The sequence below is a fragment of the Trachurus trachurus genome, assembly GCF_905171665.1.
Source record: "Trachurus trachurus genome assembly, chromosome: 5".
Classification (NCBI taxonomy): Eukaryota; Metazoa; Chordata; class Actinopteri; order Carangiformes; family Carangidae; genus Trachurus; species Trachurus trachurus.
The window spans coordinates 15,628,337-15,636,835 of NC_139896.1; positions in this window are offsets into that span (position 1 = coordinate 15,628,337).

Sequence of the window (8,499 nt, forward strand, 5' to 3'; positions counted from 1 at the left end):
TGTACACACCAAACGTGCCATACCCAAACCTGTGGCTGCCTGAGCACAAGCCCTCTGGTTGGGCCAAAGAGATGATTTCTATTGAAGTTCACTTACAACAGAAGATATCACAAAGAACAAAATAAATTGCTAGTCTGTAAATTAACATTTAAGATTGCAGAGGCACAGATTCTCAATAGCAGAATAAGATTTGATTTGTTACTTATTAAACCAACACTAAGTAACTTTTCAACCTTCATATAATATTTTCAGAACTTTTGTGATGGTACATCGACTTAAAACAGATTGAATGACACCTCTGTCTTGGCCTGAGGGGGTCTGTGTCACCTTCACTGGCACTAAGCAGCTTCAAGGTGGATGGTAGGAACCCCTCCATACAAAAAACTACAAATGTGCTGACTGCTTTGCGGTATACGTCACTTCCCCCTTTCCCCATTCGTGAAAAAGGCGGAAGTCGATGCAAACGCCTATGTGGGATTACCGCTATCATGGCAAAAGCAGCAAGAAAACCAATGAAATGAAAAGTTTTGTCTGAGGGGACTAAAAACAGAAAGAGGGAGAGTTATGCGGAACGGCTGCGGCTGCCGGTGGCATCCGCCAGCCCTCTGCAACACGCAGAGCTTCTATTTTTGCCGGACACCAGAGCATGGTGCATAAACTCAGCACAGAGCAGCTTATGCGGACAGGAAATCGTGTACATAATACAAAACATAATACAAAACAAAACTCCCGGTTAATTTTCAAAATAAAATACGTGTTTACGGCGGATCATATGTCCCACACTACACTTTGAAAATGACTTTACTTTTGGAAAGCGAAGTGTTTTCACACTACATTTCCCATGAGCCTCCGCACGCACAGTGAAATTCTTGGACCGGCGCAAGACAGATGAAAGCGAAACCATTTGCCAAGAATGTTTTCATTAATCAAGAACGGAAGTCGGAGGTTCGAAGACGATCAGATAGTGTCATAGTTCCGACCATAAACAATGCCAACTAGCAATCCAACAGCGTTATTCCCATGACCCGCCGGGCAGCATCCAGGAAACCAAAACTAGGAAATGCTGGGAGAGTTGACCACTAAATAATATCAAAATAACAATAAAAGACAAAACACTATTTTTATCGAAAATTGACCCATTAACAGGTGTGGATAATGTAGATTCATCCACATTAATATGATACTCTTTTATAACCAAAAGCAAACTCATCGGGGTCTCTTTAACTAAGACTAGTAAGTATGGGGCTTTGCCTATCTTCCTTATTTCGATATGCTAGATTGTTGCATCCGACGAACACAACCAAGTAAGGTAATCTTTGATACATTTTGACTTTGACATGTTGCTTGTGATGATTGTTGTACGTTTGTCGGGGTTGAAACCAAAGACCTCTCACACCGTAAGTGACAATCATACCTGTAAATCATCAAAGCACTGAAAAATAAAACCAACCAGTTAAACCAACCAACACAGCCATAATAATACAAAACTAGTACATATTTTGAAATTCATTTTGATTCCAAGTTGATGTATATATTATATATATGTAATATTAAATGTGAGGTCATGCTCTGTCCTCCCACTCACACAGATCTAACTCTCACTCGTCTGTGCCTGTGTGCTTTAAAATGTTGACCTTCACACTAAGTGCTCAAATTAGTTTTTTGATGGCTCTGGAATTGTGTTATCATTGTACTTCCATTATTTCCAACCATGATATATGGATTTCGCAGAAACAAGGTAGGAAACCAACAGTGTTTATAACCAAAACAAATGAATATGCTTCCATATCACTGCAGACTAGACCCGCAGTTATAGCACTGAACTGTAAACAGGAAGGAAGGTCTGTATACTGTACACTGAAAGTCGCTGCATTTTTAGCATTTTTCAGTGATGCTTATAACAAATATTTTGAAAGTCAAAGCTGAAGTTATTTTAGGTATGCATTGTGTCCCTTGCAAAACCTCTCACTTGTTAATATTTGTATACCAAACATTTCACAGTGAAGTGCAATTAAGGTTAGAAATGACCATGAGCCCTTGTTTTTTTCTTCTTTTGTCATATTCTCTGCTGCTTTTTATGGTCCTTATGACCTTGTAACTTCAATATGCAGGGTGAAGGAGCTGGGGATTGACAGCCCGTCGGTTCCTGTATTGGCAAGGCAAGGCAATTTTATTTGTATTATAAACAGTTTGTCTCAAAGGGCTTTACATGGCATCATAACAACATCCTCTGCCCCTAGACCCTCACATCAACTGAGGAAAAACTCCACTGTTTTACGGAACGTGAAGGTAGAGACTCCAGCGAGCATTAAGTGCATTCCAGGGGCGCATGACGTCTGTCTGACTACCCATTTCTCCGACCATACATTTCTTTATTTTTGTGTCCATTAGTACGACCTCCCATTTCTCCAACTTAAGTAGCCCTAACCCTTAACCTTACCCTAAACCTAACCTTAACACTGTAGAATGGGTAGTCGGAGAAATGAGCCGACTTTTGGGCAGTCGGACTGATGTATGCCCCCCATTCCAGGGGCCAGAGCGGGCAACGTTGAGGCTAATCTAAAGCTGCTGGCAAAACGTAAACGTAAATACAGTAAGATTGTAATACATGTTGGTGCTAATGACACCCGACTTCACCAGTCAGAGTTAACTAAAGTTAACATGGCATCGGTGTGTAACTATGCAAAAACAATGTCGGATTCCGTAGTTTTCTCTGGCCCGCTGCCCAATTTGGCGAGTGACGACATGTTTAGCCGTATGCGTTCACTTCATTCCATCGCTGGATGTCTCGGTGGTGCTTCGCAAACAATGTGGCTTATATAGACAACTAGACCTCCTCCTGGGGAAAGCCTGATTTGGAGAGATGGTGTCCATCCTACTTTGGATGGTGCAACTCTTTTATCTAGTAACATAGCACATGCTAATCCCTGACAAGCACCTAGAGTTCAGACCAGCAGGCAGAGCCGCAGTTAAACACGCCACTCTGCAGGTTCCTCCGTGTTGTCACCCACCCAGCCATCCTGTCCCATAGAAACTATGTCTGCCTCAAGGCTGTAATAAGCCTAAACCCAAATCTGGAGGAGTTACTTATAGCAACTTAGTTAAAATTAAAACCACTGCTCCAGCAAACCAACTCAATAAAACTATTATATGTGGTTTGCTAAATATTTGATCTCTCCCATCCAACACTCTCCAAGTGAATGATCTGTACAAATCACCAAATTGATATATTAACACTCACTGAAACCTGGTTGCAGCAAGAATAATATGTTAGTTTAAATGAATCTACCCCTCCTAGTTACACTAACTACCATGTGCCTCGTAACACTAGCAGAGGAAGAGTAGTGACTGCAATTTATCAGTCAAATCTGCTTATCAACCCTCAACTTAATAGTTCATATAATACATTTGAAAGCCTTACTGTCAGCAATTCTCAGCCAGACTGGAAAGCAGAGAAACCACTCTTACTTGCTGTGGTGTATCGTCCTCCTGCACCTTATTCTGAGTTCTTAGAAGAATTCCCTGGCTTTCTGTCAAACTTAGCATTGAATTCAGACAAAGTCATTATAGTGGGTGTCTTTAACATTCATGTGGATGTTGATGATGATTGTCTGGCCACTGCGTTCAAGTTGCTTCTGGATTCAGTTGGCTTCTCTCAGAGGGTAAACAAACCCACTCACTCTTTTAACCATATCCTGGATTTAGTACTAACTTATGGAATAGAAGCTGACCACATCACAGTTCTTCCTCAAAATGATCATCATCATTATCATCTTTAATAACATTTGAATTTACTTTATCAAATTGTATCCTACCTGGGAAAAAATCCCATTACAGTAGATGTTTATCCGACACTGCTGTTTCTAGTTTTAAAGATCTCATTCCAGCAGAGCTGGATGACTGGTTTGCCATTAAATCAGGCACAGATGTACAATGGACTTCCATTAGAAGAAAACATACCCTTGTTTTCTTGTAGGAACTATCTTGTTCTTAACTTTTGTGACCATCTGGCCTTTCCTCTTGTGCCACAACAGAGTCAAGATTTCAATTTGTCCAATATTTTGGTTTGTGACCACCAGGCCAGACTTCTGATCAGTTTTGATTGATTAGATTCCAGGTTTAATAACTCCTGACTCCAGTTAGTTTTTGATAATGTCATTAGCCAATGGGTTCTCATAGTTTCCCCAATGGATGTTTGATTGGTTTATTCAATATAGTCAAGAACATTACAGTCCTCTGTGTGTTATTAATTAAAACAGAAGATTGTGTTTGTTCATAAATGTAAGTTTAGATGAAGATCTGACTATATTCTATTTAAAAACAAATTGTTTTGTGTTCAAAACAAACTGTTATTTAAATCAGACCTTTTCACAGCATGATGTGTTCCATGTTCCATTTCCATTGTGTCTGAAAAAGTTTCAAGGTTTTTTTTTTTGTTTTTTTGCGTTCTAAAGCAACAGCTACAACAGCCTCTACAAAATCAACTGACTGTTAGATCAGTTATTTGATGTCTTTATTCCCATCATAAACACATGTCACTATTTATAAAGATACTAACAGACCAAGCTAGGAAAAGGACCCAGTGCTGTTGCTCAGTTTGTGAAACAAAGAGGTCTTTGTTCCAACGATAATTCAGTTGAGTGGATTACACCTCTCTCTCTAGACCACATTGAAAACTACAGTGTTCAATTGAACTCCAGTATGACGTGTTCTGGTGGTTCTCACATTCTACAGTGTACAGTATAGCACTACCCTGCTGAGACACAGCGGATGTCTGCCTTCACAAAGATTGCCTCACAGATTCTCACAAGGAATTAACCACAAACACATCAGCACTTTAGCCAGCATTGATTTCTGTCTACAAAGACAGCTTACCTACTCCTCCACTCGTAACCCCTTAAACTGCTTTTTTATCTGACAGCATTTTATTTCACCATCTTCCTTAATGCATAGACCTCTTTGCTAGTGTATTGTCATAATGATAGACACCTGACACTGCTGCCTCTCAACACGATTAAAAGACCAATGCACAACTACAGCTCCCACATGTGTCTTCACATGTGTAGAATAATGCATGCAACATTGTAATCAAAATGCAATATGGAAATGAGCATATTTGCTTGTAGCTAGCTATAGATAGCAATCAAAGATCCCAGGATTACACAACAGGGAAGTAAATTACACGGTGAAAACAAACAGACAATATCAGATCCTGATGCTATTCTGAGACGTTAGAAGAGATATCACCTCCTCCTCAGTATGACTCTAATTGATGTCTGTTTTTAGCTTTGGCTGGTCCAGGGTTGCTAGCCTTGCTTTGTCCTCATAACACGACTGCAGGTTCATAAAACATTTCTTTGGCCATAACTTAACAGTTCATGTGGTAGTTCTGACAAAATTTCATGCAGATGTCTGATAAAATCATAAACCAATGACCCAAAGGTCAAAGGCTTCACTCTGACATCATAATGTTCTGCATAAATTCTGTATAAGGAGACAAATGCAGATAGTGAAATGGGGGCAGTAACCGTGGTAGCCACTGTGGAAACTGAAAATCAGTTCTTGTATACAGATGATAGTTTGTTTATTTAATTAATTTGTTCATTAAATAGCTTTTGCATCAAAACAGCTATACCAGATGAAATCAACATTCAGATTAGATATTGTCAGTACGTTTACATGCAGAGCTTAATCGAGCTATGCTCAAAATTCGATTTTGGTGTCAAGTCGGACTTCTGTCCTTGTCCCTGTTTACATGCAACTGAGAAAATCGAATAACTGACGGGGTCCGCCCCCTTATGCGGCGTCACCTGTTGTTTCAGCGGGTTAATACTGATTTCAGTCGGACTAAGGTGTTTACATGCACTTCACTTGTCCAGTTATAGTCGGATTAAGGCAATAATTCGGTTTTTTCAAGTGTCATGTAAACGTACTGACTGTTTGCAAGTAAGAGTCCCTATTAGCATTAGACAGAGGTGACAGCTCCATCTCTGACCATAACTAACACAGGAAGCACATGCTTTCAACGATGATGTCTCAATGACCCTGTTTACCACTTTCTTTTGACTTAAGACTTCATTGTTCTTCTTTCATCCCAGTGCGTCATGACATGTCAGAGGTCCTCCTTAATGATCCAAATGATTCGTAATGGTATAGGTTTACTCTGTCATGTTGAAGGAGTGGGTGAAGCATCCACATTTTTGAATCCGTAGCCTCTTTGTGCTAGCGTCCATCTTTAAAGTGTTGTCTTATATCATGACTTCATGTTTTATAATTAGCACACGGACGTACAGCAGCAACAACACTTAACAATGTCAGTCAGTTTTGTTCAATGAGCTGGAGGAAAACTCCCCCAATGCAGTAAATTATTGCTGCTAAGATATCTGTGTGTTTGAAGTAGATGGTAACTGCACTTTTACTGCTGTGGTGATGAAGATGATAACGTTGAGACTGAGCCAGAGGCATTTTTCAGCTCCGCAAAGATAAATTGGAGGTCTCTGTTGATGCGTTAACTGCTCACTGAACATGGTTGTGTTATTAACAGCGTATACAGAGGTTGGCATTTCTCTTTTTAGCAGAGCTGTGGCTGTGACTTTGCACTTTTGTGCTGCCGAGAGCATGTTTCCCTCCCCATCCGAGAGTCACATGCTGAATTTGATTGATTCCTAAAGGCTTCCCTTGTTTAGAATTAGGAGTCCTCCCTTTCTTTGCTGATCTGGGGATTACTTAGGCCTACCTCTACCGTCACTTTTTTAGCTGCCTCCTCTGCTTTTCTTGCTGCTCATTTAATGGCTGCCACCCACACTTATCTTGTTCTGAGAAATCCCTTATTATTTTCCCCTCACTCTCGGGCGTTTGTGAATAATTTTAAGACTGAAGGATTTTGGACGAGGATTTTTGAGTCTCTCTTATGTAGTCTATTCAAGAATATTAACAATTAATTCATTTTATTAATTCTTTGCATGGTACAAAGGAAACTGTTGACTTTGACAAACCAACTCCCACCAATGGCTGTAAGATATTTTTTGCTTTTTTGCACAACTTTTATTGACAACTCCAACTCAGTCAACCCTTCTATTCAATCAGGAGCACAGTGTCTTCTACACAGTTTTTACATAGATATAAACCTACTTAAAGTTAAACTTCAGTGTTTGTTTTTTCCCAATTAAATGTCCTGAAGTTCAGGCTGAAGAACAAAACAAATATTTAGCTGTCCAAATATAGTCTGGACTGTATGATTCACATTTAAAAATGAGAGTGCAAAATTGGTTTTATGGCTCCTCTTGTGTTTGTGATATGACTGTGGGATAAAATTGAATCTTTCACTGATTAAAGTCTTGTCATAAAATGAATGTCACATTCCTTAAGTGTACGAATGAGACAGTGTCCTTAACTTAACCACAGCTTGACTGGCTAAAATTTGTTTTCTTGCTTCTTTTTTTGTCCAGTCTTAATTTGATGAGGGTTTCCTTTCAATTAACATTGTGGAAGGTCACTCAGCAGGGTGGTAGAAAATGTTTTGCCTAAGTATGTGGGTCTTAATCAATTTTCCATATAACCTGCCATGAAAACAGACATCACCGATAAACAATGAGATGCATGAAGCATGTAATTTATCTGTTCACTGAAGCTTCCTTTTAACCGAGAAGAGGAAAAGGATGGCAGACAAAAACATGAGATATTTTTGATTAACACGTGACAGGAATGTGATCTTTATGCACTCTACATATTTAAAGTTTGACTAGAGCTACTTAAGTGTCATCAGGTTCTACTCTCCTCTTCTGCAGTGGCCTATCACAAAAACACATACTACACAAATTTGTGTGTGTGCTTGTGTGTTATTACTGTTTTTACTATATTTATTTACTGTTTGCCGTACAATGAATTGCCCTCTGTGGATAAAGCTAACCTTGACTCGTGAAACTTGAAAGCAGTGACAAATTAACTGTGAATCACAGAGCATTAATGAGCAGCAAAACTTAAGCCAGGTAACACAGGGAATATTATTATATAAATGTTTGCAGACACAATGAAATAGCTGCTTTTCTCTGAGCAAACAGCAAAGTTATCTCATTGAGGGCAATGACCATTATGTGACAGCTAAGGTTATAATAGAAGTTTGTTGTATCCCTGCTCATGGTTGGGTCCATTTTCCTTCACTTGATTAGACATAAAGGCAAAACCCTGACCCACCATTTATAAAGAGATGTGACTGATTGTAAAATGAGCCAGGGCGCTTGGGATTTGCTCATGCAGCTGTAAAACTATCAGTTTTACAATTGTAATATTCCGGTCAAGTGTCTATAGCTGCTTTATATTGGTATTGTTTTATTGCCCTGGTATGTGTGCACATGGCCTTCTCCTGATTGCGCTTAGGCAGCCATCCGATCTACACTGTGCAGTTACTATAGCAGGCTTTTAATCTGACAATACCCTGAGATTTCTCTGAGACAGTAATATCCTGATGGGCTATAGAGACCTAAAAATAACAACTGGGAA